Here is a 9,454-nt window from a genome sequence, read left to right on the forward strand (position 1 = left end):
GTGTGTGTGTGTGTGTGTGTGTGTGTGTGTGTGTGTGTGTGTGTGTGTGTGTGTGTGTGTGTGTGTGTGTGTGTGTGTGTGTGTGTGTGTGTGTGTGTGTGTGTGTGTGTGTGTGTGTGTAAGAGGTTAGGAAGGAGAAAGTGCACACAGTCATTAAAATCCCACGGCGCGGAAGGATAATGTGGGAGGGATAAAGTGCGTGACGCGGGAAGAGGATTTGTTGCTTCTCTCTCTCCAACCTATTATCTTCTTTCTCCCACCCATTGTAAAATGCATTTCTTTTTGTTCCACCCATTGCGGTCCTATTATTCATGCTCTCTCTTCCTCCTGCGCTCTCTTTTTCTTTTAAGATTTAATTTTATTAAATAGATATGATATTTATGAAATGACTTAGCAACTATAATAATATTTTTAGTAATGTAATACAAAAATGCGCTTTCTTATCTATTAACTTGGAGTTAAGAAAAAAAAGATAATAGGAAGGAATGGTAGGAATGAATCATTTTGAAGACTGAGTAATTTAATACATACATTTATTTTTCATGTAACGCAATGTATACAATATTATCTAACGCATAAGCTATTAATTCACATTCTTTAACAGAATTTTTATCATAAATTTTATGCAAAGTATTTGCAGCATCGCATTGATTAGTAATACAATTTTGGCGTAAAAAAGTCACAAAATATTTAAATTTCTCACTAACATCGTGAGTATACTTACATAGTTCAAAGTATACATGTTTGACACAATGTCGAGTTCAAACACGAAAAAAATGGTTTTTGGCTTCATATACAAGCACGTATCATGAAATGATATTTTTACATTATACATTACCAATTTTAACAAGTTCCATAATTAAATCTTAAAGAAGAGAAAATAATTGACTGCACTATCAACATTTACGTCTCTTGATGAACACCTTCTATGTCGTATAAGACTTAAATAGATATGGCATTTACGATTTTTAATGATACAATTTAGAAATTAATAATGATAATATTTTTATGAATTTTTAATAATAACCTAGTAACACTAATTATAATAATATTCTTTTTTATTAATGTAATACAAATGGCCAAGCGCGCTTTCTTATTGACTAATTCAATACTATGAAGATATGAAGAAGAAGCGAAGTTACTAAGGATAAAATAATTTTGGAAGAAAAGAATATATATTTTAACATACATTTATTTGTCATATAATGTTATATGTACAATATAATCTAAACCATAGACTATTACTTCACATTCTATAATAGAATTTTTATCATAAATTTTGCACAAAGTGTTTGCAGCATTGCTTTTATTAGTAATACAATTTTGTCTTAAAAATGACACAAAATATTCGAATTTCTTAATAACATCGTGCATATATTCACTCAGTTCAGTAGAATACATGTTCAACACATGGCTCTAATAAGAAAAGCGCAGTTGTTGTTTTCATGTTCAAATATGTGCCATTTAATGTTAACTTTATGTTATTCGTATCATATATTTTAACAAGTTCCACATTTAGATCTTGAATCGGTAATGATGATGGGACTGTTGACTGCATTAGTTGCTTGATATCTGCACGCATTACGTCTTCCACATAGCATGAGGTATGAACATGTGGTTGTCTCAATTATATTACCAACCGCAATTTGCACATGAGATCCTACAACGATCTCAATATTTGTATGCTGTCAATGTCAATGCATATTTCCTCATCAAACGAGGCATGTAGCGAAGTTTCAAAGATATACTAGACGATGTTTGAGAAAATGCGCTTTGAAAAAAAAAACATGTAAATAGATCTTATAAAAATACATAACGTTTAATACGTATAAGCAAAATATTTTATAAAATTAAATGAACTTACTGTCTCTTGCACGCCTCATCCTGTTGAATTGGAACATAATAGTTCATGACTTGAGATATTTTATTTTCTCGGAGAACTTATAATTAGCAATAGCTGTCTGAAACTCTGTTGAAGCTCTCTGAACGACTGATGCGGTAACATGCCTGGAGCTCTTCTTTTAAACAGTGTTCCTTTCCACATTTTTTTACACACTCTAAAATGGAAAGGATTTTTTTTTATATACATTATACTTTGAAGAACAATTGCGACGTGATCGAAGGGTACCAAATTAACATACATCATAAGAATGCACTCGATGTCGAATCTCTTTTTATTTAAGGGTGTTAATAAACAACTTACAGTCCACTACATCAGGGCGAGGAGCAGCCTGATACTGAGCTGTTCCTCCGGTCGTTCCTTTTATATATTATGCTACTTGTTGAAGTAAAGTAGAGAATTGTGGGTGGGGGAGGGGGAGAGGTGGGGGAAATCGATCAGTCTTCAATAATCGGGATAATAGTTTTCCATATCTTGTTACAAATCTTCTGCCACCAAGACTATATGGACTTCCAAAAGTACACAAACCAAATATCCCACTCAGATCGATTGTTAGCGCCATACATTCCCCGACAACTTATGTTCCGCTTCCTAGCACAAACACTACAACCCCTCATTGGAAAATCCGAATCACACATAACTAACTCAGCGGATTTCATACAAAAGATCCAAAAAATCCGATTACGTCCCACAGATCTGCTTGTAAGTTTCGATGTAGAATCCCTTTTCACACAAGTCCCAATAAAAGACACATTAAACATAATAAAAACCTCACATGAAGTCTCCTCTGACCTCATCCCGCTAATATGATAGAGCATTACTTAACAACCACTTACTTCTCCTATAATAATAAATTTTATGAACAAACTTCAGGAGCGGCAATGGGCTCTCCTATTTCTCCTGTAATCGACAACATCTTCATGAAGCATTTTGAGAAAGAAGCCCCTCAGAAAAAACCAGAAGTTTGATTCGTTATGTAGATGACTCATTCGTGATATAGAGATACGGCAAAGCTGAACTCCGTAAATTCTTTATTTTCCTCAATCAACATCCAAATATCCATTTCATAGACATAGAGGAAAACTGAGACATAATCAGATGAAAGGATCCTATTCATTCTCTCATATGTCAAAGGAACAACAGATCGGATTGGCAGAATATTAAACAAACACAATATCCGAACTATCTTTAAACTCAAAAAGATAGGACAAATCTTAAGACATTCTAAAGATCAAAGACCTCCACACAGCTCCGCAGGAGTATACAAAATACCTTGTTCCTGCGGCAAGTATGCATGGAGAAACTGGGAGAATGGTCAACCTACGGATAAAAAAACACCAACATGATGTCAAGATAAAATGCATTACGCAATCAGTATTATCATAATACAACATCGAAACAAGACATCAAATACTATTTGATAAAATGATCACATTACAATACTTTCCAAGAAAGTATAGAGAAACCATAGAGAATACAAAAATACCTTAACAATTTAAATAGAGATAATGGCTAAAATAAATAAAATATGGAAAACTCTTCTCCCGATTATTGACTGACCGATTTCCTCTAATTTCTCTTATTCAACAATTCTCTTATTCACCAAGTAGCGTAATATATAAAAAGAACGATCTGGAGGGTCAGTATTAGATTGTTCCTCGCCTTGATGAAGTGAATTGTAAGATCACGAAACGTTGATTTTCCAAGAATGGATCTAGACATGGAGAAAACCCGTGAAACGCATAATCTTTATATATGTGTCTATTCTTCAATCCTTCTGGTGAACAAACTTCAAATATCATCAGTCAATTTTTTAGTAGGATCTTTATTTATTCGTGTATATGTATCATAATCACTCAACAAGTCCATCATTTTAAAAAGATATTCATCCCTTTCAATGGTTACTGTGCCCTTACCTTTGTCTGCTCTGATGAATAATATATTGTCATTGTTTTTTGTAAAATGTCTTATTGACTTAATCAATCAATGTATTTAGAACATTTGCATTTTTTGGAGGAGATGAAGAAACAATATTTTATAACGTTGGAATAAACCTATTTCTAATTTCTGATTGTGATTTGATATCTAATTTTTTAATAATATTATTTTCCATCATTTTTTTATACATTCAGTTAGACTTTTTATTTTCTGGAAGTAAGAGGTAAAAAATTTTGACTAAGTTGGAAGAGCTATTGAACATCCATTGGAATAATTTTATTGATTAAATTTACTAATCAATTATTTTTTACAGTGTCTATTGAAGAATTTTTAGATCTGTAGGTGAAATTGGAAGGTTCTAATTGGAAGGTTTCTAATCAATATTTTAATGGAGTTATCCATACTTTCTAATTGTAAGTTTTTATCCGGAAAGGAAATTTTTAAATGTTTAAAGTTATTATTGTTAGTATCCAGAATTTTGTGTGTAACGTTTTTTTGTACATTCAAGCTGACAAAGTTAATAGATTTTATATTGTTATTTTTATCTAGAGAATCTTTTGATTTTAACCATTTTATCTTTTTTTCTAGATATTTAAAACTACGTTTTGACCACAAATCCGATGAAAATTTTTGTTTTTTGATAAACTTGATGTATATTGGAAGATCATGTAAGATCCGCTTACCAAATTTAAAAATGTATTCTCACATGATGTAAAGTTCTATATGCGTCATTCAATTCAATTCTTTAAATCTATTTATATAAGAGTTATTGAACATATGGTATACAGTAAACAAACCATGAACGTATATGATCACATATATGATCACACGGTAAGAATTACTTGAAGCTTGCTCTTTTCGACGTGCCTTTTTGCTCCGAGGTTTGCTGCATTTGCTTCTGTTTTTCTCAGCTTTTTTTTCTTTAGTGACATTATACCTTTGATTATGATGGATCGATGTCACTTGGATATACTCTCTGTTGAGAATCTTATTAAGGAAGCTCGCAGCTAAGCTCTCGTGCCACAGGCTTTTCGAGAGCGCTTAATCGACCAAATAATGCTCCATCTGGAGTGTTATGTAATGGCTCTTGTAATGATTTTGTTGATGCAACGGCTTCTCAATCGACTCCCGGTTCAGAGACGTCCACGTCACATAATCATCCATACGAATGTTTCAAGGATTCGCTTTCTGCTCCTGATCCTCCGATGCCTCAAATGTTTGGCTTTTTTGCAGACATGATAAAGCAGCAGAATGAATTGATTCGTCAGGTCACGCAATTGGTCTCGTCAGATCAATTAAACAACTCAATTCCTCAAGTTACGGGTTCGTCAAGCGATTCTTCTAGTAATTCTGCCCGTGAAGAGGAAGTTCTTTCTTCAGTTCCTGCAGCTCAGGCAGTCAATCTTTTAGCCTCTCAGCTACCAATCTGGACAAGAAGAAGAGTATATAAATTTGTGGATTGACAAGATAGAATGTGTTTCATGGAGTTTTTGACGAGGTAATACTCTTAGCGACTTGCAATAAATTAAATAAAATCGCTAAAGATTGGTTGGATCTAAATTCCAAAACTGTTAATGATTCATGGTCGAATTTTAAACAAGTCATTTCACACAAAGGTTTCGAAGAGAAGTTCCATATCAAATAATTTTTCAAAGAGTAGATAATCATAAATGGAATTTTACAAAAGAATCGTTTCAGGAATACGCCATGTATAAATTAAAGCTTATGCAAAACCTTCGACTCTCGAATAAGAAAAGTATTAATTTTCTTATTTCTATCTCTATTTTCTCATTGGAAATGCTTTAATCAGAGGAATGGCATCTTTAATTCAAGTCGAGAATTTGAATCAATTCCTTGACAGGATGCATATTCTTACCTTAGCATATGGAGATCCTTCCAACAAGTCTCTATCATTTCTAAACAAATCTAACATGAACAAGGCTAAATCTAAGAGTTGTACAATCTGAAAAGAACAATCCTAACAGAACTTCCTAAGATTTTCTGTGTTTATTGTCGCACAAAGAGACATACACGAGATGATTGTTTCCGTTTGAAGAAAAAGAAGCAGTACAAATCTTTTCAGCCTGCCTCTGTCTCTGCAGTTTAAGAGGTAACTTCTCTGCTCTTCTTATTGTCTTCTCAATCTCCATCACCAACGCAGTCTTTACAGTCCTCGCAGTCGCCCCAGTCTTCTTTGATAGCGTTGATAGAATCAACTTTAAGCATTGGTGACAACTTAATTAAGATTACTATTTTGAATAATGTAAGTTGCTCTTTAGATGCCTTAATTGACACTGGTAATGTTATATCTTTTGTCCGTCTTTCTGTTTTTTCAAGATTTGTTGATACTTCATCAATATATATGAAAATCCCATCTAAATCTATTAATAAAAGCATAATTAAAGTTCGTGGAGAGTTTCCAACCAAATTACAACTAGCTGTTTTTCCAAATAAAAACTTTTAAAGTTATCTTTAATGTCTTGGAGAACGATGACCTTTTTGTTAATATGATTCTGGATCGTAATTTCCTTCGCGCACAAAGTTGTAATGTTTTGTTTATGAAGTTTTTGGCGATAAAACATTTAAGCTCCAACTTTTTTCTGAAATAGTTCTCTCAAAATTAATGAATTATCTAACATTTCTTTTGATATAGATATAACATTTTGTGATTTCGGGCCTGCGATAGATGCTAAGTTAGTGTCTTTAATTCGCGAAGTTGAAAATATGAATGTTATTACGAGTTATGACGGATACGTTGTCACGGTGTCTCTTAAAGACAATACTACTTATGCGTATTCTCCTAGACGCTTTGCGTGGGCTGAGAGAAATCAGATTCGTCAAAGATCACAGATGATCTTTTACAAAGAGGGATCTCATAAAATCAAGCATCTCATTCTATTGTGTGAGAGTCGTACTATTGTAGTAATTAAGAAAAATGATTTCATGCGTCTGTGTGTTGACTTACGTCCTTTAAATGAGCGTGATAAAACAAAAATATCCTTTTCTTTTAATGGAAAATTGTTTTTCACAACTTGGCAACAAAAAAATTTTTCTTTATTTGATTTAAAAGATGGCTTTCATCAAATCGATGTCCTAATCACATAAAATATTTCGCATTTGCGACCTCAGATGATCAATTCGAATACACGAATCTTCCTTTTGATTATTGCGAGGCTCCAGCCGAGTTCTAAAAGAGGATGGTTCAAATTTTTCAACCTCTTATACGCGAAGAACAAAGTTTTGGTTTATATACATAGATGACATTTTGGTGACGTCTGTCGAGGAAAACTTCTCTGTTTTGAAGGAGATTTTTGTTATAGAAACGGTATAAATTTATTTTAAATTATAAAAAATGTCTTTTTCTTAAATCAAAATTAGAATATTTAGATTATACTCTCTTAGCTTCAGGCATTACTTTAAGTGATCGACGTACTAAGGCTGTGAAAGATTTCCTCGACCTGAGAATGTTACACAAGTTCAACGATTTCTTAGTCTTACGAATTTCTTTCGTAAGTTTATTAAGGATTATGCAATCAAAGCCCGACCTTTGCATAACTTATTATGTAAAATGGTTTCCTTTGATTTTAATGAAGAATATGAAAATACTTTTCTAATTCTGAAAAAGAAATTAACAGTCCTATCCAGTTCTCGAACTTTATAATCCGTTTGTCGAGACTGAACTTCACATTGATGCGAGTGTAATTGACTTGGCTGCCATTCTTTTTCAAATACAGGATTCTGGAAAATGAGCTCCCATCGCTTACTACAGTCAAGCTACTAATTCTGCTGAAGTGAAGTATCATAGCTTTGAGCTTGAAATGTTGGCTGTGGAGCGCTTCCATATTTACTTCTATAGCATAGAGTTCACTGTTGTAACAGATTTCACTGTCACACTCTTGTTTATACAGTCAATAAAGCGCATTTGAACTCTAGATTCACTAGATGGACTCTTAGGTTACAAAATTACAGATTTAAAGTTTCTCATCACGCTGATCATAGAATGGCTTATGTTGATGCGCAGAATTTCAGCCTTTGTCGAGACTTTGCCTCTTGAGAGAGAACTGGAGCTGAAGCAATTACAAGATCCTAAAATAAAAGAGATCGCTGAACAATTAGGATTTTCTGATCATCCTAAATTTGAATTAATTTAGGGTTCAGTTTATCGAAAGAGATCTGATCTTCCTCGATTTGCAGTCCCTGAATCCATGTTTGTAAATATAATTAGAGCTTAATGATTTAGTTCACTGTGGATTGGAAAAGACTGCCCATGAGCTCAGCGAGCACTATTGGTTTCCTTTTCTCCGCAAACATGTTCATGAGCATATTAGTAACTGTGTTACCTATTTAACTTCTAATACAGGCGAATTATAAATCAAGCGAAGGTGAAATGCAGATTACGGACACTTTTGAAACCTTCCAGATTTTGCATGTAGATCATTTTGAACCTTTAAATGAGTCGAATAAGGGATCGAAGCATCTTAGTTGTTATGCCTTTACATGTTTCATTTGGTTTTCAACAAAGTTAACAGCTACTAAAGAAATTTTAAAATATCTTTCTTCTTTATTTAAACTTCTTGGAAATGAAAGAGTTGTGTCCGATAGAAGATCTGCATTTATTTCTTGTGAATTTTCAAATTTTCTTAGCGAGAGAAAGGTCAATCATAGATTGAGCGCTGTAAGTGCTCTATGGGCAAATGGTTTGGCTGAAAAAGCTAACCGCATCTTGAAAATCTGTTTAAAGAAACTGATAGATGAACAATATGATTGGGAATCTTGTCTTGATACTATCCAATATGTATTTAATAATACGCTGCATTTAGTGTTGAAGTCCTCTCCATTGAAGCTTCTTAGTTATGATCAGTGTAACAATGCTAATTCCAATCAGGTTAAATATTTAATAAGTCGGAATCGAGAAGAATTCAAGTTTGAAAAGAGAAAAAAGCAAGGAATTAGCACTGAACATAACTAATAAAATCAAGGCTTATAATAAATCAATTTATGATATGCGTTATCATACACTTTCAGTTTATAAAATCTGGTAATGATCAGAGATTCAGCTGTTAAATCCGGAGAAAATAGAAAGTTAAAGCCAGACTTTAAAGGTCCCTGCAAAGTTTTAGATAAGAATCGTTATGTGGTTCAAGATATTCCCGAATAGTTTAATCTCAGATTATACAACTCGATTCTTTCCCTTGATAGAATGAAACTATGGATTAGCCTTATCTGAAACATCACTTGCGAATAACTTATTTCTATATTTACTTTTAAGTGAAAATGCGTTAAATGTTATATTTTAATAATGAATAACGAATTTGTATTCTATGTTTGCACTTTGCTTTTTCGAATGTTTTCGAATGTTCGAATCGAACATTATGTCAGGGCTGGCCGAGCTGTAAGGTATTAATTCCCTGTGGAGAATATTCATGTAATATTGTTGAAGCCGTTATGCATTGGTTGACGACGGGTTGCTATGATTTGATTGATTTAATTTGAACATCGGATTGTCTGGCGGATTTTTTTGAAAAACGATGTGACTGAATAATAAAGACTTTATTAAATCCATTAATCCTAAAAATCATAATTTATCATAACTAAAAGTCTACTAGTCAACTGACA

Source organism: Atta cephalotes (genome assembly GCF_000143395.1).
Source record: "Atta cephalotes unplaced genomic scaffold scaffold00027, whole genome shotgun sequence".
NCBI classification, from domain to species: domain Eukaryota; kingdom Metazoa; phylum Arthropoda; class Insecta; order Hymenoptera; family Formicidae; genus Atta; species Atta cephalotes.